The sequence below is a fragment of the Sus scrofa genome, chromosome 2 (genome assembly GCF_000003025.6).
Source record: "Sus scrofa isolate TJ Tabasco breed Duroc chromosome 2, Sscrofa11.1, whole genome shotgun sequence".
Lineage (NCBI taxonomy): Eukaryota > Metazoa > Chordata > Mammalia > Artiodactyla > Suidae > Sus > Sus scrofa.
The window spans coordinates 14,339,129-14,353,344 of NC_010444.4; the positions used below are offsets into that span (position 1 = coordinate 14,339,129).

At 38.1% G+C, this 14,216-nt stretch overlaps 1 pseudogene; it reads left to right on the top strand.

Moving 5' to 3' along the window:
* On the top strand, nucleotides 12,119-12,889 carry LOC110259560 (annotated as a pseudogene).

Consider the following 14,216-nt stretch of genomic DNA (forward strand, 5'->3'; position numbering starts at 1 on the left):
AAGAAAAAAAAAAAAAGAGGAAGAGGAAGAACTAGGACTGAGGAAACCAGCAATCAGAGAGCAGTCACTACAAATAAGCCAGCATACAGATTTAATCATGAACATGCTTCAAACAAAATAAAATTAAAAAAGAAAAAATAAAAAAGAGTCATCAAAACCATAAACTACCAATGCAGAATACAGGAGACCATCAACAAAAAAAAAAAAAAAATAAAGGAAGAATGAGAACCATAAATCAACTGGAACACGAGGTTCAAATGGCAATAAATAATCATCTATCAATTATCACCTTAAATGTCAATGGCTGAATGCCCCAATCAAAAACACAGAGTGGCTGAGTGGATAAAAAGGCAAAACCTTCAATATGCGCCTACAAGAAACTCACCTTAGGACAAAAGATACATATAGATTGAAAGTGAAAGGTGGGGAAAAATATTTCACGCCAATAGACATGACAGAAAAGCAGGAGTCGCAACGCTCATATCAGACAAAATAGACTTTAAAACAAAAGACATAAGAAAGACAAAGAAGGACACTATTCATGATTAAGGGATCCATCCAAGGAGAGGATGTTACTATCATCAACATATATGCCCCAAATACAGAGCACCCAAATACATACAACAAATATTAACAGACATAAAGGAGATATTGATGAGAATACAATCATAGCAGGAGACCTAAATACTCCCCTCACATCAATGGACAGATCTCTAGACAGAAAACCAATAAAGCAACAGAGATCCTAAAGGAAACCATAGAAAAGGTAGACTTCATTGATATCTTCAGGACACTACATCCAAAAAAAGCAGAATACACATTCTTCTCAAATGCTCATGGAACATTCTCAAGAATCGACCACATATTGGGACACAAAGCGAATCTCAATAAATTTAGGAGCGTAGAAATTATCTCAAGTATCTTCTTGACACAATGCATGAAATTAGAAACCAACATGGAAAAGAAAAAAAACCTACCCATGAACTAAACAACATGCTACTAAAAAACAATGGTCAAGAGAAATCAAGAAGAAATTAAAAACTACCTTGAAACAAATGATAATGAAGACACAACCTCTCAAAATCTATGGGATGCTGCGAAAGCAGTGCTCAGAGGGAAATTTATAGCAATCCAGGCCTTTCTCAAAAAAGAAGAAAGATCCCAAATTGACAACTTAACCCTCCACCTAAACGAATTAGAAAAAGAAGAACAAAAAAGACCTAAAGTCAGCAGAAGGAAGGAAATTATAAAGATCAAAGAAGAAATCAATAAAATAGAGACTCAAAAAACAATAGAGACAATTAAGAAAACCAAGAGCTGGTTCTTTGAAAAGGTCAACAAAATTGACAAACCCCTGGCCAGACTCACTAAAAAGAGGAGAGAAAGAACCCAAATCACCAAAATTATAAATGAAAAAGGAGAAAATCACAACGGATACAGCAGAAATACAAAAAAACATAAAGAGAATACTATGAACAACTGTATGGCAACAAGTTTGACAATCTGGAAGAAATGGACAATTTTCTAGGAATCTTACAGCTTCCAAAACTGAATCAAGCAGAAACAGACCAACTGAACAGACCGATCACTAGAAATGAAATTGAAGAGGTCATAAAATCACTCCCTACAAATAAAAGTCCAGGACCAGATGGCTTCACAGGTGAATTCTATCAAACATAAAAAGAGGAATTGGTGCCCATCCTCCTTAAACTCTTTCAAAAGGTTGAAGAAGAAGGAATACTCCCAAAGACATTCTATGAGGCCACCATCACCCTCATTCCAAACCAGAGATACCACCAAAAAAAAAAACTATCGCCCAATATCATTGATGAATATAGATGCAAAAATTCTCAACAAAAATCTTAGCCAACCGAATCCAACAACATATCAAAAAATTATACACCATGACCAGGTTGGGTTCATCCCAGGTTCACAAGGATGGTTCAACATACGCAAATCAATCAGCATCATACACCACACTAACAAAAAAAAAGTCAAAAATCATATGATCATCTCAATAGACGCAGAAAAAGCATTTGACAAAGTTCAACATCCATTCATGATCAAGACCCTCGCCAAAGTGGGTATAGAGGGAACATCCCTGAATATAATCAAAGCCATTTATGATAAACCCACAGCAAATATAATCCTCAATGGGGAAAACTGAAAGCCTTCTCACTCAAATCTGGAACAAGACAGGGATGCCCACTCTCACCACTGCTCTTCAACATCATTTTGGAAGTCTTAGCCACAGCAATTAGACAAACAAAAGAAATCAAAGGCATCCATATAGGAAGAGAAGAGATCAAACTGTCACTGTATGCAGATGATATGATACTATACCTAGAAAACCCTAAGGACTCAACCCCAAAACTCCTTGAACTGATTAATAAATTCAGCAAAGTGGCAGGATATAAGATTAACATTCAGAGTCAGTTGCATTTCTGTATACCAGCAATGAAACATTAGAAAAGGAATACAAAAAAATGATACCTTTTAAAATTGCACCTCACAAAATCAAATACCTCGGAATACACCTGACCAAAGAGGTAAAGGACCTATATGCCGAGAACTATAAAACTTTAATCAAAGAAATCAAAGAAGATGTAAAGAAATGGAAAGATATTCCATGTTCCTGGATTGGAAAAATCAATATTGTGAAAATGGCCATCCTACCCAAAGCAATCTACAGATTCAATGCAATCCCTATCAAATTACCCAGGACATTGTTCACAGAACTAGAACAAACAATCCAAACATTTATATGGAACCACAAAAGACCCAGAATCGCCAAAGCAATCCTGAGAAACAAAAACCAAGCAGGAGCATAACTCTCCCAGACTTCAAGAAATACTACAAAGCCACAGTCATCAAAACAGTGTGGTACTGGTATCAAAACAAACAGACAGACCAATGGAACAGAATAGAGACTCCGGAAATAAACCCTGACACCTATGGTCAATTAATCTTTGACAAGGGAGGCAGGAACATCAAATGGGAAAAAGAAAGTCTATTCAGCAAGCATTGCTGGAAACCTGGACAGCTGCATGCAAAGCAATGAAACTAGAACACACCCTCACACCATGCACAAAAATAAACTCCAAATGGCTGAAAGACTTCAATATACGACAGGACACCATCAAACTCCTAGAAGAAAACATAGGCAAAACACTCTCTGACATCAACATCATGAATATTTTCTCAGGTCAGTCTCCCAAAGCAATAGAAATTAGAGCAAAAATAAACCCATGGGACCTCATCAAACTGAAAAGCTTTTGCACAGCAAAGGAAACCCAAAAGAAAACAAAAACACAACTTTCAGAATAGGAGAAAATAGTTTCAAATGATGCAACAGACAAGGGCTTAATCTCTAGAATATACAAGCAACTTATACAACTCAACAGCAAAAAAGCCAATCAATCAATGGAAAAATGGGCAAAAGACCTGAACAGACATTTCTCCAAAGAAGATATACAGATGGCCAACAAACACATGAAAAAATGCTCAACATCGCTGACTATAAGAGAAATGCAATCAAAACTACCATGAGATACCACCTCACACCAGTCAGAATGGCCATCATTAATAAATCCACAAATGGCAAGTGCTGGAGGGGCTGTGGAGAAAAGGGAACCCTCCTGCACTGCTGGTGGGAATGTAAACTGGTACAGCCACTATGGAGAACAGTTTGGAGATACCTTAGAAATCTATACATAGAACTTCCATATGACCTGCAATCCCATTCTTGGGCATCTATCCGGACAAAGCTCTACTTAAAAGAGACACATGCACCCGCATGTTCATTGCAGCCCTATTCACAATAGCCAGGACATGGAAACAATCCAAATGTCCATCGACAGATGATTGGATTCGGAAGATGTGGTATATATACACAATGGAATACTACTCAGCCATAAAAAAGGATGACATAATGCCATTTGCAGCAACATGGATGGAACTAGAGAATCTCATACTGAGTGAAATGAGCCAGAAAGACAAAGACAAATACCTTAAGATATCACTTATAACTGGAATCTAATATCCAGCACAAATGAACATCTCCTCAGAAAAGAAATCATGGACTTGGAGAAGAGACTTGTGGCTGCCTGATGGGAGGGGGAGGGAGTGGGAGGGATCGGGAGCTTGGGCTTATCAGACACAACCTAGAATAGATTTATAAGGAGATCCTGCTGAATAGCATTGAGAACTTTGTCTAGATACTCATGTTGCAACAGAAGCAAGGGTGGGGGAAAAAACTGTAACTGCAATGTATACATCTAAGGATGACCTGACCCCCTTGCTGTACAGTGGGAAAATAATAAAAAAAAAAAAACTATTTCAACAACTGCTATAACTTTAAAAAAAAAAAAAGAAAACTGAATGTCATGTGCACAGCAAGGTGGCAAAATTGCAGTGTATGGAAATGATAGGGATGGAGGTGATTATAGAAATCCCCCAAAAAGGACTGTAGATATAGAGGAGTGCCTAGGGGACTTTGGGAGATCACTGTAAGTTACTAACTGCTCAAGAAGGCCATCAGAACAAGGCAGGCTTGCTTGACTTGTGGAGGCATGAGATAAACCTCAGGTCATTGGGTGAGGTCTGCATTCAGATTCAGACCAAGGGCAGGAGTTTGAGGACTGCCTATCTGCTTAGTTACATGAGCACCATGACCAGACACCAAGGAGGAGCTGCTACTCGAAGAAAGAGAAAGAGGCAGCATTTTTCCAACCCCCACTTCCTTTGGGTGAAAAACACTGTAGCCCACCAAATCCTTGAGGCAGAGACTCCTTGCCTGCCTGCTTGAATCTCTCATGATCATCCTATCTTAATAAATCTATTTCTTGCCTATTACTTTGTCTCTTGCTGAATTCCTTCTGTGCAGAGGCATGAAGAACCTGAACCTCAGTAGTCCAGATGCAGGGTGAGTGATTCTACTTTAAAGCTGTGGGGATAATTCCAATCTGTGTTTAGGCTGGATTTTAGTCCTGGAACATGGGTTCAAGTCCCAACCTGGGTTCTGGCTAAGTTCAGGGCAGTAGCACTGTCAGTTTCAAATGGTGATGTAGTTTCCTGATTGAATTGTATCACAGAAAGAGCTTCTATTTTACCTTGAATATTAAACTTTTTCTGGATGCCCACTAATGACTGCTCGAAAGCTCGATCAGCAATGGCATAAAATTAATGGCAGCCATTTTGAAGTTCTTGACTCAAAAGTTGTTTTTCCCAAGCTGCCAATCCATCTATTGCTTATGGAATGGGTGGTCAATGGGGACCTGCTCTATAGCACAGGGAAATCTACTCAATATTCTGTGATAGTTTATATGAGAATGGATATGTGTATATGTATAACTGAATCACTTTGCTGTGTAGCAGAAGTTAATACCACATTGTAAACCAACAATATGTATACAAGTATATGTAACTGTGTTTCCATGCTCTACAGTAGAATACATATATAAAAATAAATGATTTAAAAGTCAATAAAATCTAAAAAATTAAAAAGTTGTTTTTCATATTTCTTAGAAGGGAATGCAAATGTTCAGGAACCCAGATTACAGTTACTTCTGGGATTCATGAACTGATCATTGTGGAATTCTGGGCAGCATTAAAAACATGTGGAGAGATATCTGAAGCCATATGAAGAAATGGAAATCAGACATTCCATATCCCTGTGACCTGGTAGTGTTAATTATTTTCATTGTAGCTCTGCATGAGGGTATGTAGTATGCAGTTTCAATTTGTATCTCTGTGATCACTAATGATGTTGAACATAGTTTTCATCTTCTTATTGGCCTTTTGTGTATCTTCTTTTGTGATGTTACTGTTTAAGTTCTTTGCACAGTTTAAAAATATGGGCTGTTTTTTTTTTAATTCCTGAGTTGTAAGTATTCTATATATTCTAGACACAGGTTCTTAGCCATATAGTTAAATGGCACATGTGTAAAATGTTCTCCAAGTCTCTGTGTCTATGGCTTGCATTTTCTTTTTTTTAAAAGATTTTGTTTTTTTCTATCATAGTTTATTTACAATGTTCTGTCAATATCTGCTATTGGCATTTTCATTTTTAAACATAGTTTCACCTGATGAGCCAAGGTTTGACCAATTTTAACTTTTCATTTTTCTCAGGGTTCATGCTTATTGTGTCATATCTGAAAAACACTGGTCTGCCTCAAGGTCGAAATAGAATTTTTTTTGTCTTTTTGCCTTTTCTAGGGCTGCTCCTGTGGCATATGGAGGTTCCCAGGCTAGGGGTCTAATCAGAGCTGTAGCCACTGGCCTACGCCAGAGCCACAGTAATGCAGGATCCAAGCCACATCCTTAACCCACTGAGCAAGACCAGGGACCGAACCTGCAACCTCATGGTTCCTAGTCAGATTCGTTAACCACTCCACCACAATGGGAACTCCTCAAAATAGAATTTCTATTAATTTAGTTACCATTAACACATTTATTTCTCATTCAAAAAATTTTCTTGTTACTTTCTGTGTATGGTGTGAAGTAATGGTGAGATTTATTTTATTCTATATGAATATAATTCCAACAAATAAAGATTGAATTATTAATAAAAAAAACTTTCTACAAAGGAAAACCCAGGCCAAAAAGGACTCACTGGTAAAATTTATCAAACATTTAAGGAAGAATTAACACCAATCCTATCCAAACTATTCCAAAAAAAGAACTCTAGGGAATACTTCCACATTCATTCTATAAGAACAATATAACCGTGATTTCAAAACTAGACAAAGATATAAGACAAGAAATGCATAGCCAATGACTCTTATAGACACAAAATTCTCAACAAAATATAATAAAGGGAATAGAGCAAATGCTGAGAAAGATTATAGACCAAGAATGCGTGAGATTTATCCCAATAATGCAAAGTTGGTTCAATATGTGAAAATCAATTATAATGATATACTCTGTTGATTGAATAAAGGACCTAGTACACAGTAATGACGGGTGTTATTATTTCTATTTTTTTCCAGTTCTTTATTCACCACTTAACCCCATATTTAAATAGAATAGCTTCATCAATTCATATAACATGTGCCTTATACCCTCTCCTCTAGGCTGTAGAATACTCGCTACAATATGTGTTCCACTGTCCTGAGGATATTATTGATGTGTGAAGAAATTTGAAGAACTCTGTTTCCCCAGGTAGATTTCATTGAATGGCCAGTAGAATCCCTAAAAGTCTAAAAAAGTCCATGGGAAGGCATAAAATCTATCTTCTCTATTTCTACACCAGAAATGTTGGCACTAGAATTTGGTCTCCAATTCTAGATAGCACACTTCCTGAAAATATGACAAGTCATGTGGTTCTGTCCTAAGAATAGAGTTTACCCTGATGTGTTTAGAGTAGAGTTGAGAGACTGACTCAGGACCTCACCCTCTTTTGGTGGCATCAATCAGTGAGGAACAACTCTCAGGGGTATGCCCCCTGGATGAAACCACATGGGTTGTTCACACAGCTTTTGCAATCCTTGATGTCTCAGTTCATGATACCCAAGGGCTTATGTAAGGAGTGCTTTCTCACATGGTTTTCCAAACCAGGAATGCGGGCTGTTAGGACATTAAAGTGCAGGGAAATAAACAAATCAGGTGAAGATGTGTTGTTCATGGATAGAGTCTCCTGAATACCTTCTTCTAAGGCAAAATCTTAAAAAAAAAAAACCCAAAGACAATTAATTCCTGAGAGGGTAACACCTTAGATAGACAAATGGGTCCTTTGACATTGTCGGTAGTCTCCCTAACCACTAAGATTTCTAAAAAAGCTGTTTTCTTATTTTGAGAGCTGAGTAAGAAGGGCTTATTAAATAATAGAGATAGTTGTGTCCCTTTTTCTATGACCACAGCCTAGGTGCTAAATATCAGAAAAATTCCATTAGCACATAGGGACTTTGGGTTTCAAATTCAACATGGATGTTTCTTTTCCTTTGACTTGAATTTCCAAAGCATTGGGACTTTGAAAATACTTGCTGAGTCCATTTAAATAATCTTGTGACACCTTAATACTCTCTGCTTCCTGTAGCTCTATCCAGTCAGTGGAGACTTGAGGAATACACTTGATAAGATTTTAAATGTAATGGTTATTTCTTATTCCTGGATACATTAGAAATTCTCCTTAGCTACAGATGTCACCATGGTGAGTTACCTAGAATTGCTGACTTTTGACCCAGTTTTCACCTTTTCATTTTCTTCCAGGGTTTTGTAGTTAAAATCATTAAAGCATAACTTTCTGATATTTGATGGGAGATACTTTGAGATGTTTTAGGATATTTTGCAGAAATATTTGTTCTCCTTACTCTATATGGATTTATCTATGGCTAATCAGGAATTGGTTTAGGCTTTACAGATTCCTCAGTCAATTTCCAGGTCAACATGGGAGAGAGAAGAAGGAGAGCATTTGGATTCTATTTTTCAAAGGAAGAATTCAGCTCAAAAACTGAGATCCCAAAAAGGAAATGGATTAAAATATAGCATTAAAAAAAGGGGGGCAGGATTTTCTGTTGTGGTTCATCAGTAATGAACCTGACTAATATCCATGAAGATGCATGTTTGATCCCTGGCCACACTCAGAGGGTTAAGGATCTCGCATTGCTGTAAGCTATAGTGTAGGTCACAGACATGGCTCCAATCTGGGGTTGCTGGGGCTGTGGTGTAGGCCCAGTTCTGAGTTGACCCCAGCCTGGACACTTCCATATGCCATGTTTGTGGCCCTAACAAAGCAAAAAAATAAAATAAAATAAAATAAAAGAAAGAAAAAAAAACCCTCTGCTGTGGTTTGGTATCTTTACTATACTCCAGGCTCAAGGACTATTTTATTCTGATTCTATTCAGACCTTCGTGGATGTTGGTCTAACAAGACAAGATCTTATTTCTGCTGCAGTCAGTGGGGTCTCAGCAATATGGCTGCATTTCTGCATCCCTGACCTCAGACAGTCCTTTTCCTGAGAGTTCAGAAAGATATTTCTGAATGTAGGACATAAAAGTTAATTCTCTTTTTCCCCTTATATACACTGGTCTTAAGGCATCTGAAGGGAGATAAGATGTGATAGTGGGAAAATAAAATCAGTTTTGGCCAGCAGAAGACTTGGATTCTTGTGTACTACTGACCAGTTTCTACTACTGATCAATTTCCTCCTTGGACCCCAGTTCCCCTATCTTTAAAGAGCATTTGAGATGATCAAATACAAAGTGCTAGGTTTTTTGTGTACAAAATTCTAGGTCTTGTCCAATAGACCCTTGAACTCATCAACATTTGATAAGTTACAGATGTTACATTCCATTTCATTCCAGTTCATTGGTTACAACAAATTTACATTCCATTTCATAGGTTAGCAAAAGAACTGCCATGGATCATGCCTGGTCATTTGTGGTGGTTTTTCCAAACTCTGGCATTGCTGATTTCTAAACTGGATGTACACTGGAGAGACAATAAGTTCAAAGAGCTAGAAAGAGACAATGATTTTGAATATAGTCTCCTCTATTTATCTTGTCTTTTTTATTGTCATGTCTAGGGCAAGTCATTTAACTTCTAGTCACTGATGCCCTTCCCTTTAAAATAAAGATAATATTGTGACAACCTCATAGGATTGTTCTTAAAATTCTGGCATTGTTGATTCCCAGAAGGAAACTGTGTTTCTACTGGCAAGGCACTGAGCACCAAAGAACTAGAGACAGGCATCCTGAATTTGAATGTAGTCTTCTCTATTAGTTTATCATTATGACTTTGGGCAAGACATTTATCTTCTTGTGACCACAATTTCCTTTCCTTTAAAGTACAGGCAAGAGTGTACAACCTCATAGGATTGCTTTGAAGACTCCATGAAGTAATGCATGTAAAGTACTTGGTATAGTGCCTAGTACAGTGCAAAATTCAACCACAATGAACATGTATCATAGCAACTACATGGTGTAAAAAAATTCATCTCTGCACTCCACAGAAATGAGAAAAAGCAGATTTATACTTAAAGTTTGCATTTCACAGTGTTTGAGTATATGGAATATGGACAGCAACAAAGGTTTCTTTGCTTAGGGAGAAGTTTGTCTGCTGCGGTTCTTGCCTCTCAATTGCAGTCTGAATGCCTTTTTGTGGAATATCAAGATTATCTTGCTGCTGTTCTCTTGGGGTGCTGTTGGTTAAGGATGTAGCATTGTCACTGCAGTGGCTTGTATCACTGCTGGAGCATGGGATTGAGGCTGCAGCCATGGCCAAAAAAAAAAAAAAAAAAGATTATTTTGTTATATCATATCTTTTGTCCATTTGTCCTTTTTTTTGGAGAAGTATGGATATTAGAGGATTTAAATGGTAACAGGCACTCTACTGGTCTTTGGACTAAGATGAAAAAGAAAATAATCCCGTGCTTGGGTCTCTCAATTAACAAAGGCCATCAAAGTCATTGATTCTGACATAGACCAAGTTGTTTTGTTTGGTTCATTTTTGTGTTGCGTGGGACGAAAGGAGCCATTGAAAACAGTGCAAGAGAACTGTTTTAAAAACATATTCTAACCGCCTCAAGGTTTGCAAGAATCTGAAATAATAAGTGAAATCATGAGGATGAATAAATCAAGATTGGGATTTTTGTCTGATTTTCGGTTGTTGATTCTCCCAGGGGTCATCTTCTCTAGAGGAGGTCTGGCACTTAGAAGTGCACTCAACTTTCTTCTTCAGTGTTATTGTTCCTGGAAGGATTCTTTGATGCAATGGACTGTCCAGAAAGGGGACCCCTCTCCTGGGGCTTGGAACCCTAATGCTAGCATCTCAATGAAGCCCTTGTGGGATCACCCAGAAGAGGTTTCCTTTCCATGTGCCTTATTATTGACTACATGTAACAAGAGAATTCATTTTACACTTCACTGCCTTGTGGTTTTCAGAATGCATAAGCAGAAAGAGAGTAATGGAATCTTAGGTTTAGGAAAAGTGAAAATTAATACTGACAATATTTAGTTTAATATTCTACCTTAAAGTTTGAATACTATGTGTATCTCCTCATCAGGTAAATGGAAATAGACTTTGCATTCCACTGACCTACTTGATTATCCAGGCTTGACTTATTGGCTGTCAGTATAAATTGTATAAGTTAAAATCAGACATCAATAATCTTTGGTAGACTAAAGATGGGATTTAGGATGATTATAAGGGATCCAGGGGGCAATCAGGGCAGCCTCACCCTCTGCCCTGATCTTCTCAAGCCCTTGTTACCCAGTCAAGCCCTCACTCTATGTCCATTGGGTGACCTGATAACAACAAGTTCCTCAATACATTAGCGCAACTAACTGAATTATATCCAGAGAATATTTTTTGGATCTCACAATGTGCTAATGTCCACTTCCCTATGTTTGTTTTCCCATACCTATCCCAATCACTTTAAAACTTCAGTATTTCAACTTGAGGAGTCTCAGACAAAACATGGAAATTATATTTTCTGACCATAAAATTAATAATAAAAACTATAGATTTTGAAAATATTAAAAAAATAAAGTTTACACATAATCTCTCATTTGGGAGTAAAAGTCTAAGTATAATAATTTATTTCTGCATCACCTCTTTGTCAATAGACAAAACCTATATTAAATTTTATAAGAAATTTTTAAAATTTGAATTTTATTCTTAAATGGCACGTATAAAACCTAGCATCTTTAAATACGAATTGAGTAACATTCACTAATTTTTACCTACTTTATTTTTATATGCTTATAAAATGCAAACCATTTTATCTTTTTTTTCTGGTTACTTCACAAATGCATTTTAAAGTCTTGTTCGTCTCCAAAATTATAACTTCTAATCACTACGTTATTCCATTACATTGATAGTCAAGGGAGTTTTGGTGATTACAAAGACAGAAGGAGATGTAGTTTCTTTCTTCTGGTTTTCATATGTCTTATAAAAATAATTTTGAGTCCAGAATTAAAAAAATAACCTAAGAGAGTTAACTCAGAGAAATTTTGAGGTAGCACTTCCTAGACAGTTTTGACAAGAGAAGGAATCATCTGAGAAATTATAAGAGTACTGTTAAAAGGCAGAGTTTTAAAGTATTTCATCCTTTTGTGGTTCATTTTTCCTTTCTTTTATTTTTTTTAGGTAAAGCATTCTTTCAACCATACCACAAAAATGGAGAAAAAAAGGAATGTGACCGAATTCATTTTAATCGGTTGTACCCAGAATCCTCAAATGCAAAACGTAGTGTTTGTGGTGGGTTTTTGGTTGTATACATGATAACTCTTTCAGGCAACCTGCTCATTGTGGTTACTCGTACCACCAGCCGGGCTCTGAACTCCCCCATGTACTTCTTCCTGACCCACCTTTCCTTGATAGACACAATTTATTCTTCTTCCTCAGCTCCTAAGCTGATTGTGGACGCCCTTAGCAAGAAGAAAAGTATCTCCTTTATAGGGTGCATGGCTCAAATCCATGCTGAACACATTTTTGGTGCTACTGAGATTATCTTAAGGATGGTGACCACTACGTGGCCATCTGTAGACCTCTGCTCTACACAACCATCATGAGCCAAAGGCTGTGTATTGTCCTGCTGGGAGGGGCCTGGACTGGAGGATTTCTCCATGCAACCATTCAGATTCTTCTTATTGTTGGGCTGCTCTTCTGTGGTCCCATGTCTTAGATCACTTCATGTGTGACTTGTATGCTTTACTGAAATTTGTCTGCATGGACACTCATACCCTTGGTCTCTTTGTTTAAGCCAACAGTGGGTTCATCTGTCTGCTTATTTTTTTCCTCCTGTTGATCTCCTATTTGGTCATCTTGCCTTCCCTAAAGAACTATAGCTTGGGGGCAGAGCACAAAGCCCTTTCCACTTGTGTCTCTCACATCACAGTAGTTGTCTTATTTATGTCCCTTGGATCTTTGTGTATCTGTGCCCAGTGACCACTCTTCCCATTGATGAAACTGTGGCTGTCTTTCATACAATTTGGCACACAGTTGCTCATACTAGTCTCTCATGATCCTTTGGATTTCGGCAGTGTCACTTGTAACCTCTTTTTCATTTCTAATTTTATTGATTTGAAAACTCTTGCTTTTTTTTTCCTGATGAGTCTGGCTAAAGGTTTATCAATTTTGTTGATCCTTTCCAAGAACCAACTTATACTTTCATTGACCTTCTCAATTGTTTTGTCTCTAAGTTATTAATTTCTGCTGTAATCTTTATATGGGTTCTTTCCTTCCATTAATTGCAGATCCCAAATTCCTGCTAAGTTTGCTGAGGGAAGAAAACACAAGACCAAGTCGGTAAAGCAAGAGAGATTTATTAAGGCCTCAGAATTGGACAGACTGAGCTCTAGAGGGCACCAGCTCTGACTGTGAGGAGGTGCTGGTCTTCTAAAGGATTTGTGGTTGGAGTTCATGGAGGGAACTTGTGGCAGGAACAATGAAGGAGGAGGAGGGGAAGGTCAAGGGAGGGGTAGGGGGTCAAGTCCCATGACAGAGGTCAGTTAGTCATTATAGGTGGTTAATCTATGTAGAATTTATTTTCCACAAGGCGTTGTTTCTTGTTGCCCACCTTGAGCATCCACATTCTAGGAAGGGTTGTCCACAGCAAGTCTCCAATGTGAACAGCCACATGTTGGGGTGGGAGTCTGTGTCTCCATCCTCCTGGGAACCTATCACTTCCCAAGAAACCTGTTTGGGAAGGAGAATAGGATCACCTGGGATGTTGTGACCCCTCTGCCAGCATCTCGGTAAGTCCTGCCACATGCACTCTGAGGCCCCCTGGACCTTGTCCATCTGGGCAAACTTTAGTTCCAGTTTGGGTTTTTCCCTTTTGTGGGACCCCATCTGTAAGGCACCTCTTGGACTAAGGTCCCAGGCTTAGTGGGACTTGGAAGTCAATTTGGACCAAGATCCAGGGCTTGGTGGGCCCCATCGACCTTGTCCATCTGGGGAAACTGGTTCCCATTTGGAAATTTTTCTTTAGGGAGACCTCATTTGTAATTCTGTGAGTCTCTTTTGGCTGGCTAGGATTTCGGTTTTTTTTCGGTTTTGTGCTCAAGTATTTAATTCCATCTGATGGTACCCTAGAAGAGAGACTGCAGTCTGGACTGAGTGGTGAAGTAGAATGGTGATCTGATGCCATTCCTCAGTTTGGCTGCCTCAATATAATTTGGTTGGGATAAAGATGAAAGTACTACCTGAGAGCATTTGCTCTGATGAAAAGGGACAAGATTCCTCCTGGCTGGGTTCGGTTTTCTCAGGTGAC